The sequence below is a fragment of the Mobula birostris genome, chromosome 1 (genome assembly GCF_030028105.1).
Source record: "Mobula birostris isolate sMobBir1 chromosome 1, sMobBir1.hap1, whole genome shotgun sequence".
NCBI classification, from domain to species: Eukaryota; Metazoa; Chordata; class Chondrichthyes; order Myliobatiformes; family Myliobatidae; genus Mobula; species Mobula birostris.
Window position 1 is genome coordinate 159,316,794 of NC_092370.1, and position 14,938 is coordinate 159,331,731.

The following is a 14,938-nucleotide window of genomic DNA, read 5'->3' on the forward strand; positions in this document are numbered from 1 at the left end:
AGTTAATATGCAGGTTGAGTTGGTGGTAAGGAAGGCAACTGCAATGTTACCATTCATTTTGAAAGGACTAGAATATAAGAGTAGAGATGTGATGCTGAAGCACTATAATGTATTGGTGAACCGCAGTTGGAATATTGTGAACAGTTTTGGGCTCTTTATCTAAGAAAGGATGTTCTGGCATTGGAGTTGGTCCAGTGGTGGTTCACAAAAATGATTCTGGGAATGAAAGGGTTCATGTATGAGAAGAGTCTGAGGCTCTGGGCTGTACTCACTGGAGTTTAGAAGAATGGGGGGGGACTCTTTCATTGAAACCTTTTGAATATTGAAACACCTGGATGGAGTGGATGTGGAAAGGATGTTTCTTATAGTTGTCAGGCCTGCACATACGGGTTCCTCCTAGCCTTTATCAAGTTAACAGGATTCACTTGCCACTCATCACCTGAAGCCTATTTGAACCTAACTCTTATCCACAATCTTTGTTCACTCATTTGAACCAGCCAGCTTCAACCAGTTGCTCCTAGCCTTCAGTTAACTTGTTACCTGTGACTGTAGGATCTGTTCTCTCTTGTTTTTGCAGCCCTCGTGGCTTGTTATTTTACAGTTAATTATTAACATTATTGCTTGCTGCTGAGTCATCTCAGCTACTCTGCTTTTGGGTCAAGCCTTCACTACATCTCCGATCAGTGTGAGAGCTGGGTTTAATTAGGCTTCAGGTAATAATATGGAAACGAGTGGTAAGTGCTTCCTGTTAGCTGGATGGAGATTGGGCTGAGGCTGCATATGCCCGCTTGCCAAAAATGAGTGAGTCTAGAATCAAAGGCTAGAGCCTCAAAGTAGAGGGATGTCCATTTAGAATAGACATGAGGAAGAACTTCTTTAGCCAGAGGGTGGTGAATCTATGGAATTCATTGCCACAGACAGCTGTGAAGACCAAGCCATTAGAAAAGTTTAAAGCAAAGGTTGATAGGTTCTTGATTAGTCAGGGCAACAAAGGTTATAGGGAGAAAGCAGTAGAACGGTGTTAAAAAGGATAATAAATCTGCCATGATGGAGCAGACTTGATGGGCCGAATGGCTTAATTCTGCTCCAGTGTCTTTTCCCCAGGTTGGGAATGTCAAACACCAGAACATGCTTTTAAGGTTGGTGGGTGGGGGGGGGGGAGGGGGGAGAGAGTTTAAAGGGATTGTGAGTGGCAAGTTTTTAACAGAGTGGTAGGTTCCAGGAATGAGTTACCAAGGTTACCAGTGGGAGCAGCCAGTTTGGTAGACTTTCAGAGGGTTTTTGACATAAATATGAAGAGACTGGAGGGATAGGGATGATACGCATGAGGAGGACTTTGGGCCAAATGGCCTGACCAGCGCTGTATATTCTATGTTTAACCAACTCCTAAGGCAAGAAGGTTTTGAGGAGTGTCCTGAATGAAAGCAGTTGAGAAAATTGCGATAGGGAAACCCAAATATTATAGAACTGCTGTTGTGGGAAAACCAATGGCGAATATAATTAAAAACAGACTGGCTGAGCTCTTTGAGAAATTTAAGGTGAGCAGTGCAAGCCAATGTGGAATTACTGAGGGTAGGTGATGTTTAATGAATCCAGCTCAGTGCTTTGTGGAGCAAACTTAAGTCATAAATTGTTGATGTGGGCTTCCAGGAAACATTTGATATAGTTCCATATAGGAAGCAACTCATGAAATTGAAGGCAAATTATTGACTGGCAAAAACATAAAGGGTGGGATTACACAAAATACAGCAGAGAGCCTTGCACTAGGCTTGCTGGTGAAACAGATAATTGTCGGTATCACGTTGAGGGGAATGATAAATTATAAAGTGACATTGATTGATTAGGTGAGTTGGCAAAACTGTAACAGATGGATTTCACCTCAGCTGATTGTGAGGTCATCCATTTTGAATCTAAACAGAGTGAGCAGAGTGAGCAGCGTATTATTTAAGTGGTGAAAAGCCATGAGTAATGCAGACCAAAGCAATTGTAGGGTTCGTGTATAGAAAACAATAAAATATTTTGCTACAGCTATATAAAGCTCACTCTAGGCCACATGTTTTGTTCTTGCATACAGTTCTGGGTACAACATTTTTGAAAAGACGTCCTGGTCTTGGAAGGAGTACCTTGCAGATTCATCAGCAGTGTACGGATTAATCGATGAGGAGAGATCCTATAAGATCTTCTCATATTTCCTGCATTATAAGCCATTGATTTAATTCAGTTTGTCAAGATATGCAGTTAAGATTTGTAGGAAATGCTTGTTCCTGGGGATGGGGAAATCTCCAACGATGGGATGCTATTTAAAACCAGAAGCAGGCCATTCAGGAGGGAAATAGTGTTTCAGGTATCTGAAGTCAAAATTAAAAATTTTGTTAATGCCCAAACAGGACACAGAGCTGACAAGGGCATGAGTATTCCCAGCAACTCATTTCATTCAGGAGGGAAATTCCTCACTTTTTCACACAACTTGTGACATTTCTGCTATAAGGATGTAGGATCATGAAAACTGTCAGACCAGTGGACCATAAGATATAGCGGTAGAATTAGGCCAGTTGGCCTATCGAGCCTACTCTGCCATTCAATCATGACTAATCCTTTTTCAATACCATTTTCAGGCCTTCCCCTGTAACTCTTCACCCCCTGACCAATCAAGAACCTGTCAATCTCTGCCTTATATACACCCAAAGACTTGCCTCTGCAGCTCTATGTGGCAACATACCACCCTATGGCTGAAGAAATTCTTCCTCATCTCAGTTTTAAAGGGACAGCCCTTTACTCTGAGGCTATGCCTTCAGTCCTAGACTCTCCTGCTATTGGAAGCATCCTCACTACATCCACTCAATCTAAGCCTTTCAATATCCAGTAGGTTTCATTGAGGCCTCCTCTCATCCTTCTGAACTCCTTTGGCTACAGGCCCAGAGATAGCAACTGCTCCTCACATACCTAGTACTTCACTCCCAGGTCAATCTAGTGAAGCTCCTGTTGACCCTCTCCAGTGCCAGTGCATCTTTTTTTTAGCCAGGGGCCTTAAAATTGCTCTTAATGGTTTACTCTGCTCACCACTGTTGCGAGTAAGGTTGCACCACCTAACTGAATGATGGAGAACACTCCAGGAGCTGATTGTCCGACCCCTGTCCCCATGTTCCTGGAAATGTAATAAAGATTTCTGAAGCATGGGACCTAGGTTGTTGGTTATGTGGAAAGGGTTAGTGGACGACGTGGCAACGGGCGTGGTATGCAAATAGACAGGGTGAGAGGAGCAACAATTTTGAGGATGGGTTGTATAGCTAGTAGGCTACAGAGGAGGAGAGAGTGACAAACATGGGAATTTCAAATATAATGCATTAACTGACTGGGCTTCAGTATGGATCACTGCGGGCAGCGATAATCACTGAGAGGAAAACATATAGAACAAAGATGAAGACGGCAGTGAATTAAAGATTACGGTGGGTAGAAAATAGGGGGCTGGTCATCAAAGTTGGAGGTGACAAGGACACTGATCTGCAGAACTTAAGTGACACATGGCCAAGATGGTGGTAAAGATGTAGCAGTCCTTGTGATAGTCTACATCTGTAGCCAGTTGGATGTTTGTCCAGCCAAGAACCAGTTTAAGCCAGTGAGTGGTTGCCAAATGAGTGGAAATGAGACTGGAGATTGTGACAGGGGAGAGGACAGAATTGGTGAAAGTGATAGGGCATTTTATGCACTCAGTTTTTCCATGATTTGATGTTGGAGATATGAGTGACATCAAAGAGAAAAACGGAGGTTGATGATGGTCAAGAATGAAGTGGTCAGCATCCACGTAGAAACCTATCCTGTATTCATGATGTTGCTGATGAATAGTAATGGATAGATAGTGGATAAAGAGAAGAAAGGGGTAAGAACTAAGTTGGAAAAATGTGCAGGAGCGAGAAGAAAGATTATTCTGGGAGATGCTTATGCTGAAATGTGATTAATGAGAAGGCAGGCAAACAAGAGCTACTTCACTTAGCTTACTCCACAGCAGAAGAGGGGCATTGGAGGGAGATGGTGTGCTCCACTACAATCACACAGACTATTGAAGCAAAAAGTTGGAGATGGAAGTAAGTTCGACTATTTGCAGCTTAAAAAATAGAAGGACAAAGGATGGTGTGAGGAGAGTGGTGAGTGCAGCATATTTAATGGGAGATGACAGAACCTCCTAGCAGGGGAAATGTGAGTGTGCTTGCTGAGAATGGAAACTTGGCAGACTCAAGCTGCTGAGAATAAGTGGGGGAATACAATTGTTATGATTGTTCTGAGACATGGCATGGTAGTGTGGGCCAAATGGCATCTCTCTCTCTCTCTCTTCCTCCCCTCCCCTCTCTTCCTCCCTGTCTCCCTCTATCCCTCTCTGCCCTCCTCCATCCCTTCCTTCCCCTCTCTCTCTCTCCCCCTCCCTTTCTTCCCTTCTCCATCCCTCCCTCTCTCTCCTTCTCCATCCCTCCCTCTGTCTTCTCCCTTCACACAAACACGCACACGCATGCTCACATGTATGCTAGAAATATGACATGAATGAGAGGTGAATTCTATGGGTGAGATTCTCTCTGAGAGGCCCTGATGGAAGATGGTAGGAAGAGACTTAGTTGGACTTGTTAGTGATAATGTTGAACAGAAGTTAAATGGTGTTGAAAGGATCTGGAGATTGGCTGTGTCTGTTTAGATATGATGATGTACATACGATGCAATTAAAACTGCCCTTTTATTCTTGACAGTGCACAGATGAGACAATTACCAGCTGGAATAATAGGGTGTGAGTTTTTCAGCAGAATTATAGTAGAAATGTGAAAACCATCATGAGTTGATCAAAACTGGGATAACCCATCATGATGGACACCCATTTCAGAATTTTGGAATTAGTCAAGATGGGAGATCATCAGTAAACTAACTTAGTCAAGCTCCTTTTCCAAAATGATGGTCTGCAAAATTCATAAAGGGTGGAAATTCAAATTAACCGTACATTGGCTTTAGTTTGTAAGTGAAACAAAGGAGAGAGAGAACGAGAAACAAACTGCTAGAGGCAAAATCTCTGGAGGGGAATGGACAGACATCATTTCAATTCAGGACCTTTCATCAGAACTGGAGATCAAAACTGAAGAGGTGAAGGGGAGGGTGGAGCACATGCTTGTGATGCTGATGCAAGCGAGTGTAGTATATTTCACTGTACTATACCTCACTATACTTGTGCACTTTTCTGTAAACAATACTGTCCTTGACTAGACTTGAAGAGGGGTGATAGACAAATGGAGGAGGGAAGAGTGAAAATAGAGACAGAAGCTGGGAGGTTGTAGATGGAGTCAACGAAGGGCTGCAGTGAAGGGCATTGATGAGAACTTAGCGTGAGGCCTTCTGCTGTCTCTTCATGTTTCTTAAGCTTGCAGAGGAGGTTTGCATTGCCCTCAGGAATCCCAGCGCTTGAGCAGTTGACCATGCTATTCCCGGATACATGGCACAGTCTGCACTGCTGGGAAAAGCTGCCTATGTAATCTGCCTGCTTCGTTACTGCGTGGGATGGGTGTGAGCCACAGATAATGCTTGCACAAAGGAAAGGAATTCATTTGAAATATAGCTTGTGCATACTCTCCAGATGGCATCGTTTGAATTAATAACAAAAAATATAGGTCACAAGATGCTGCAAGTCTGATCGAAAACTTTTAAACATTTATTAACCATACTGGATTGAATAAAAAATTTCATAGATCTACAATTTCAACCACAAGAGTCTATATATTTTAGCATGGACTGACTGGACATTAATGACCAATCCACGCCATTCTGGATTTTTGACTGGCCACCTCAGCGTAAGTTGCGCTGGATTGCCTGACATGATGTAGATTGTGGCCATTCCCTGTGCAACAGACATTGGCTCAGAATATCACTTGTACTGCTGGCACAACACTGTAAATCATCACTGACTGCAAATTAGATTCTGCACCAACATTTCCATCTTTTACCTGAAAGCGATACTGATTGCAGTAAAGACCTCACAGTTCCCAACTCCATACCACCAACCAAAGTCAGAATTGAGTTCACTATCATCTGCACAAGGATACGTACGTATGGGTGCAATGAAAATTATAGCTGCAGCAAAGTTATTGGTGTGTAGTGTAAGCTCACAAGAAAACATAAACATAAATTATACATTTTGTTTATAAGAAAGAATGCAATCAGAACAAAAAAATACTCCATTGTTGTACAAAGTGATCCTAGTATTGCTATACTGAGGTACTGATTAGGGTGGTGCAGATTGGTTCAAGAGCAGGATAGTTGAAGGGTAAACAGCTATTCGTGAACCTGGTGTTGTGAGACTTAAGGCTTCTCTACCTCCTGCCTGATGGTAGCTGCGAGAAGATGGCATAGCCCGTTTGGTTGGGATCTTTGATGATACATGCTGTCTTCTTGAGACAGTATCTCCTGTAGATACGACCCATGGTGGGGAAGCTCTGCCCGCCAGAGAAAGCAGGATCTCCCAGTGGCTACACATTTTAATTCCACATCCCATTCCTGTTCTGATATGTCTATCCACGGCCTCCTCTACTGTAAAGATGAAGCCACACTCAGGTTGGAGGAGCAACACCTTATATTCCGTCTGGGTAGCCTCCAACCTGATGGCATGAACATCGACTTCTCTAACTTCCGCTAGGCCCCACCTCCCCCTCGTACCCCATCTGTTACTTATTTTTATACACACATTCTTTCTCTCACTCTCCTTTTTCTCCCTCTGTCCCTCTGAATATACCCCTTGCCCATCCTCTGGGTCCCCCCCCCTTGTCTTTCTTCCCAGACCTCCTGTCCCATGATCCTCTCGTATCCCTTTTGCCAATCACCTGTCCAGCTCTTGGCTCCATCCCTCCCTCTCCTGTCTTCTCCTATCATTTTGGATCTCCCCCTCCCCCTCCAACTTTCAAATCCCTTACTCACTCTTCCTTCAGTTAGTCCTGACGAAGGGTCTCGGCCTGAAACGTCGACTGCACCTCTTCCTAGAGATGCTGCCTGGCCTGCTGCGTTCACCAGCAACTTTTATGTGTGTTGTTAGTACATCAATGCTAGTACTAGAATCTATTTGCTATTCTTGTCTCGAAAAGGCTTATCCTAAGAGGATATCACAGTGTTACTCCCCTTGGCAATTTTTGTGATTCCAGAAGTAATGTGCATAGGTTATGAACGCCTGACTTATGTACAGACCATATATTCAACTAAGTGTTTGGGAGACTAGCAGAATGGATTTGCTGGTGGGTTTGGAGTTGCAGACATCTTCTGCTCAGAAGGAACTCAGATCACAGCCAGACTTCCAACTTGCAACTGTTTGGGCTATGAACAGTTCACTAAATTGGAATCTTGTCGTAACCTGAGGATGACCTGCAGCTTTTATTGAGATCTCATGCAGGAACTTGAGTGAGGATTAGGTTGGTTTCTCTATTAATCTGGCTGCCCGCCTTTCCACTACCTTTCACTCATTCAACAATTAGATAAGTTGAGAATACAAACTGAAAATGCTAGAAACTCTGAACAAGTCAAGCAGCATCTGTGAAAAGAGAAACAAGTAAAAATCAAACCTGAACACCCTTTGTCAGAATGTATTTGCTTCTGCATAAGTAAATAACAGAGTGATTAATCTTGCAAGAAATAATATCTTTGTATTCATCAGATAAACTTCCATTGTGGCATAAGTGAACAGAGATAAAATGAATGATGGATATGATTAGCAACAGCCGCAATAAAAGAGTGGACTGAAAAGTGAGAATGTTTATTCCTCTTGCTGTCATCTCCTCTCTTAGGAGGATGGTGACTCCAGGTTTAGGCAGCACAGTAGCATAATAGTTAGTACAATGCTTTATAGTACAGACAACCCAGGTTCAATTCCAGCCAATAGAACATAGAACATAGAATAGTACAGCACAGTACAGGCCCTTCGGCCCACAATGTTGTGCCGACCCTCAAACCCTGCCTCCCATATAAGCCCCCACCTTAAATTCCTCCATATACCTGTCTAGTAGTCTCTTAAACTTCACTAGTGTATCTGCCTCCACCACTGACTCAGGCAGTGCATTCCACACACCAACCATTCTCTGAGTAAAAAACGTTCCTCTAATATCCCCCTTGAACTTCCCACTCCTTACCTTAAAGCCATGTCCTCTTGTATTGAGCAGTGGTGCCCTGGGGAAGAGGCGCTGGCTATCCACTCTATCTATTCCTCTTATTATCTTGTACACCTCTATCATGTCTCCTGTCATCCTCCTTCTCTCCAAAGAGTAAACCCCTAGCTCCCTTAATCTCTGATCATAATGCATACTTTCTAAACCAGGCAGCATCCTGGTAAATCTCCTCTGTACTCTTTCCAATGCTTCCACATCCTTCCTATAGTGAGGTGACCAGAACTGGACACAGTACTCCAAGTGTGGCCTAACCAGAGTTTTATAGAGCTGCATCATTACATCGCGACTCTTAAACTCTATCCCTCGACTTATGAAAGCTAACACCCCATAAGCTTTCTTAACTACCCTATCCACCTGTGAGGCAATTTTCAGGGATCTGTGGACATGCACCCCGAGATCCCTCTGCTCCTCCACACTACCAAGTATCCTGCCATTTACTTTGTCCTTCCAAAGTGTACCACCTCACACTTCTCCGGGTTGAACTCCATCTGCCACTTCTCAGCCCACTCCTGCATCCTATCAATATCTCTCGTCAATCTTTGACAATCCTCTACACTATTTACAACACCACCAACCTTTGTGTCATCTGCAAACTTGCCAACCCACCCTTCTACGCCCACATCCAGGTCGTTAATAAAAATCACGAAAAGTAGAGGTCCCAGAACAGATCCTTGTGGGATACCACTAGTCACAATCCTCCAATCTGAATGTACTCCCTCCATCACCACCCTCTGCCTTCTGCAGGCAAGCCAATTCTGAATCCACCTGGCCAAACTCCCCTGGATCCCATGCCTTCTAACTTTCTGAATAAGCCTGTAAGGAGTTTGCATGTTTTCCCCGTGACCTCCAGGTGCTCCGGTTTCCTCCCACAGCCCAAAGGTGGTAGGTTAACTGATCATTGTAAATTGTCCCGTGAACAGGCTAGATTAAATTGGGGCTTGTTGGGTAGCGTGCCTCGAAGGGCCAGAGGGGCCTATTCTGTGCTGTATGTCACTCACACACTCCATAAATAAATAAATCAATGTGGTTTTACATCCTCCAGGTCTTGCCAAAGTGGCCATTCTGTCAGAAGACAATAAACAGCTTTATTGGGATTGGTTTATTATTGTCACATGTACCAAGGAAAAACTAATCTTGAATACCATTCATAAAGATCAATTCATTACAACAGTGCATTGAGGTAGTACAAGGTAAAACAATAACAGAATGCAGAGTAAGGTACAACAGCCACAGGGAAAGTGCAGTGCAGGTTGACAATTAGATGGAAGATCACAATGAGGCAGATTGTGAAGTCAAGTGTCCATTGTACCATATTAGGGAACTTTTTAATAGTCTTGTGCCTGTGGTACATGCTTTCAGACTTCTGTATCTCCTGACAAATGGAAGGGAAGAGAAGAGAGAACTTCCAGGGTGAGAGGGGTCTTTGATTATGTTGGCTCCTTATTGAGAGAGTCCATGGAAAGGAGGCTAGTTTCTGTGATGTACTTAGCTGTGTCTACAATTCTCTGTACTCTCTTGCATTCCAGGGCAGAGCAGTTGCCATACCAAGCCTTGATGCTTTCAGTGATGCACCCATAAAAAGTGGTGAAAGTTAATGGAAGCATACTGAATTTTCTCAGTAATCTAAGAATGTAGAGGTGCTGGTAAGCTTTCTTGGCTGTTACATCTATGCGTTTGGGTCAGGACAAGCTAATGATGATGTTTATGGCTAGGAAGTTAAAGCTCTAAACCTTCTCTACCTCAGTAATATTAATATAATAGGGGCATGTAACTGGCTTCCTGAAGTCAGTGACATTCAGGGAAGGAATGTTGTAAGGATACCATGCTACTAGGCTCTCTACCTCTTTCTTGTACTCCGACTCATCGTTATTTGAGATGAGACTTTAGGTTGTATACTTCTGGTTGGGAGGGTGAAGAACCTACTTCCAGATGTTAAACCTGAACCTGAGCCAGTGATTTTGTGTAGTATTAATCAGAGATCTCCAATTTGTTCCACCTTCATACTTGTCAGTTGTGGTGCCCCAAGAGCTGGTTGAGAAGTCAACAAATCAATAGCCTTGGACTTTGTTAACACAAAGTTTGGGACCTTTACCTTTACTCTTACACTCCATTCTCCCTTCGCTTGATGCTTTGGGTACTGGTGTCCCTTAATCTAATTTGTTGTTTTTAGAGCAAACTGATCTCTTGGAGCCAATGTCAGGCCAGAAATCATGAAATAAGCAAGGTGCCCCATCAACTGGAGCTTTTGTAAGGGAAAGAGAGGAGAAGGGTAACTGGAACAGAGAAAGTGAGGCAGAAATGGAAGCAAGGAAGGAGAAGTGTAAAATGGTGAGAGGGTGAGTGCTTTATAGGAGGGTTGTGTTTCTGTAAGACAGTCCGTAAGGCAAAGCCTCATCTTCTCTACATGAAAAGATGAGGCTTTGCGTTATCTTCTCACAAAAAGATAAAATTTTCAAATAAATGCGAGTTGAAGAAAGTAACTTTGTATTTATTCACTTACTTTTTTTTCACATAAATCTTTATTCCATATCCCAAAATTTTTGATAGTGATTTTGAATTCTGTGTGGTCAAATTAATTTCCATTAATCAAACTGAATGAATTTGGCAGTCGCCAGAGAAATTGAGGTAATTTATAACTCAGACAGCAAAGTAATAAAAAATAAAATAGATACCTTGCTTTGAAATTATATTGATAAAATGCTTTCTATGTCTGCTTTTGTGAATTAATACAAGTTTTGCAGAATGTTGCCTGGATTAAGGATGTGTTATGAGGAATGGTTGGACAAATTGGTTTGTTTTCTCTGGAGCCATGGAGGCTGAGGGGGTACCTGATAGAAATTTAATAAGATTATGAGAGGCATAAACAGAGTAGATAGGTGGTATCTTTTTCCCAAGATTGAAATGCCTAATAATTGAGGGCATATATATATAAGGTTAGAGGGGGTAAATTCAAAGGAGATGTACAGGACACTTTTTTTTAACAGAGAGTTGTGGATTCCTAGAATTTGCTGCCAGGCCTCATAGTGTAGACAGATATGATAGAGGCATTTAAAACGTTCTTAGGTAGGCACATGAATGTCAAGAGAATTGAATAATATGGACATTGTATGGGCAGAAGGGATTAGTTTAGTTAAGCACTTAATTGCTATTTTAATATGTTCATCACAACATCATGGGCTGAAGGGCCTGACCTGTGCTATACGATAAGTTGCTCAATGACAAGATTTTGTGCCCATTTTCTTTGCAAGCCCCACTCTTTGGAAAAGTTCTTAACTCACAGCATTCCCAGATTTAGAAATTTCTTGCTGACACCCAGGTTAGTAAAATACATTGTCCACTTGGTGCACCAAAAGTAGGGGAAATCTAGCTTCATTTCACAGGTAGCCAAAATGCCATCTGATGTATGCATATTGCAGTGACTTGCCCAAGCCAGTATGCCAATGAAGGCACTGGCACATGTGCAGCTAATGCTCACCAAAAGAATGCAGAGTGGGCACAAATATGACAACAAGGTTCACTCAGTGAACGGTTGACCCCTGAGGAGAATTGTAAAATAGGAGGACCCAGATAGACAGGTTGGTCAAGATGGCATTTGGCACACTAGTCTTCAGCAACCAGGGCACTAAATATTGGGCCCTTTCATTGCAGTTGTACACAATATTGGTGAGACTGCACCTGGACAATTGTGTACAGATTTGTTCACCCTTTTATAGGAATGTTGTCATTAAACTGGAACGGGTACGAAGGAAATTTACGAGGATGTTGCCAGGACTTGAGGGCATGAGTTATAGGGAGAGTTTGAGCAGACTGGGACTTTATTCCTTAGAGCGTAGGAGACCTTCTAGAGGAGTATAAAATGCTTTGATGGGCATAGGTGAGGTGAATGCACATAGTCTCTTTCCCAGGGAGTGGAGAATCGAAAACTAGAAGGCATAGATTTAAGGTGTGATTGGAAAAATTTAAAAGGGACCTGAATAACAACTTGTTCACACAGAGGAAGTATATACAGTGGCATGCAAAAATTTGGGCACCCCTGGTCAACATTTCTGTTACTGTGAATAGCTAAGTGAGTAAAAGATGAACTGATTTCCAAAATGCATAACGTTAAAGATGACACATTTCTTTAATATTTTAAGCAAGAAAACATTTTTCATTTCCATCTTTTACAGTTTCAAAATAACAAAAAAGGAAAAGGGCCAAAAGCAAAAGTTTGGGCACTCTGCATGACAGTACTTAGTAACACCCCCTTTGGCAAGTATCACAGCTTGTAAACACTTTCTGTAGCCAGCTAAGAGTCTTTCAATTCTTGTTTGGGGCATTTTCGACCATTCTTCCTTGCAAAAGGCTTCTAAGTTCTGTAAGATTCTTGGGCCGTCTTGCATGCACTGCTCTTTTGAGGTCTATCCACGGATTCTCAATGATGTTTAGGTCAGGGGGCTGTGACGGCCATGGCAAAGCCTTCAGCTTGCGTCTCTTGAGGTAGTCCATTGTGGACTTTGAGGTGTGTTTAGGATCATTATCCTGTTGTAGAAGCCATCCTCTTTTCATCTTCGTCTATTTTTTTCAGACAGTGTGATGTTTACTTCCAGAATTTGCTGGTATTTAATTGAATTAATTCTTCCTTCTACCAGTAAATGTTCCCCATGCCACTGGCTGCAACACAAGCCCAAAGCATGATCGATCCACCCCCGTGCTTAACAGTCGGAGAGGTGTTCTTTTCATGAAATTCTGCACCCTTTTTTCTCCAAACATACCTTTGCTCATTGCGGCCAAAAAGTTCTATCTTAACTTCATCAGTCAGCAGGACTTGTTTCCAAAATGCATCAGGCTTGTTTAGATGTTCCTTTGAACCTTTTGAATAGAACTTTTTGGCCGCAATGAGCCAAAACAGTTGGAGAGGGGTTCTTTTCATGAAATTCTACACCTTTTTTCTCCGAACATACCTTTGCTCATTGCAGCCAAAAAGTTCCAATATTCCAGAGCAATTATTGGGCACTGCTGTAATAACTTGGAGCCAGATGTTCCAACTACTGACCACTCTAAACCTTCCACAGATGGAAATGCATCAGCAGTAGCAAGAACCTCCCACTACCAAATTAAAAGGAAGACTTATAAGCCAGGCTCCACGTTTGTTGATTTCTGTTCATTGTTACCATTCTATAAGTATTTGGTGCTTTTTTATTTCAAGCTCAGAAGTCCACAGAGAGCAACATGGCAGAGCAGAAGGGTTTTAACTGACATTTTACACAAACTCTTTGTTATGGGGGTGTTTTAATAACCTTCTCATGATTTGGCTAGCTATTGCAAGAAGGAGAAGGAGAGGCGGAACCAATTCCAGAGTGTTCTGAAATTCAATGGGAAACAATGTGTAAGATATCAAGAACATGGAACATAGAACAATACGGTACGAAATTGGCCCATGATGCCGGCAGCAAACACAGTTGCAAATTAAACTAAGTATATGAATGCCTCTTAAACACCACTATAATACTGCTTCCACTATTACCCCAGCATCCTGTTCCTGGTATCTAGCGCTCTCTGTCTAAAATAACTTGCCCCACATATCTTCTTTTACCTTTCCCCCTCTCATTTCAAATACAAGTTTTCTAGAATTGGACATCTGTACCCTTGGGAAAAAAGGGTTTGACTGTCTACCCTATCTAGGCCTCTCATAATTTTCTTAACTTCTATAAGATCTTCCCTCAGCCTCCAGCACTCCAGATAATACAGTACAACCCATATTAGTCGAACCTCTTCTTATAGCCTATACTCCATAATCCTGGTAAACCTTTTCTGTATCTTTTCCAAAGTGACCATATTCTTTATCAAATGGGGCAACCATAGTTGCACACCATACTTCAAGTGCAGCTCCAATGTATATATAGCTCCTACGCCCAGCGTCCTGAGCAGTAAATAGAAATGATGTGGACTTGGACCTCAAAATCCCTCTGTACATCAATGCTGTAGGTGTCTTGCCATTAACAATGTACCGTCCCTTTATATTTGACTTCTCAAAAGGCAATGCTCACACTTGGTTGGATTAAACTCTATCTCCCATTCTCCACCTATATCTGTAGCAGATCTATATTCTGCTGAAGTATTTGACAATGTTCTTCACTGTCCTCGTGGAATTCCACAAGTCTCTGTGTCATTTGAAAACTTACTAATCCACAGATCTACATCTTCATCTGCCGTTTAGTGTATATGTTACGTACCAGCACATTTTGGCCCAATTAAGGGGCTACCCCAAAATTTTCATGAAAATAGTTATAAGGTATAAAAAAGACCAACTTCCATTTAACTGAGGAACAAATTATGTACTTAAATGAAATACAGAGCAAATTGGAACACAGTACTGTAAAATTGGGTGTTCAATTTGTAATGGTTACGGATGAAGGAATTCATCGTGTGTATGCTGGAGTGTTCTTTTGATTGTCTGTAAATGAATAAAATCAGTGCAGAGACCTAGTGCGGATAATCATCTGCCTTTATTGCCTTCATGAATGTAGTGATGTCATAATCCAACAATAAATTTCCAAATTCCCATTTCCATTGGCAGGAATTCCAGCTGGAAGTCTCTCAAGCATTCTACATTAGGGTGTGCTGCATATTGTCAACAAGCAGAAGAATTTTGCTTGATTCCCAACTCATCAGTCATTTCTTAAAAATTTCAGAAGTCATCCATGCATTCTTATTAGCATAGTACTCGATTGGTAAGCTCTCCATTCTTAGCCCCTTAACCATAGAACCATAGAAACTACAGC

The 14,938-nt window shown here is 42.1% G+C and overlaps 1 protein-coding gene across 6 annotated transcripts in view; it reads left to right on the plus strand.

The window, feature by feature from the left end:
- rad51b (RAD51 paralog B) overlaps window positions 1–14,938 on the plus strand; it is a 698,841-nt gene that overhangs the window by 559,473 nt on the left and 124,430 nt on the right. The window lies entirely within an intron of this gene.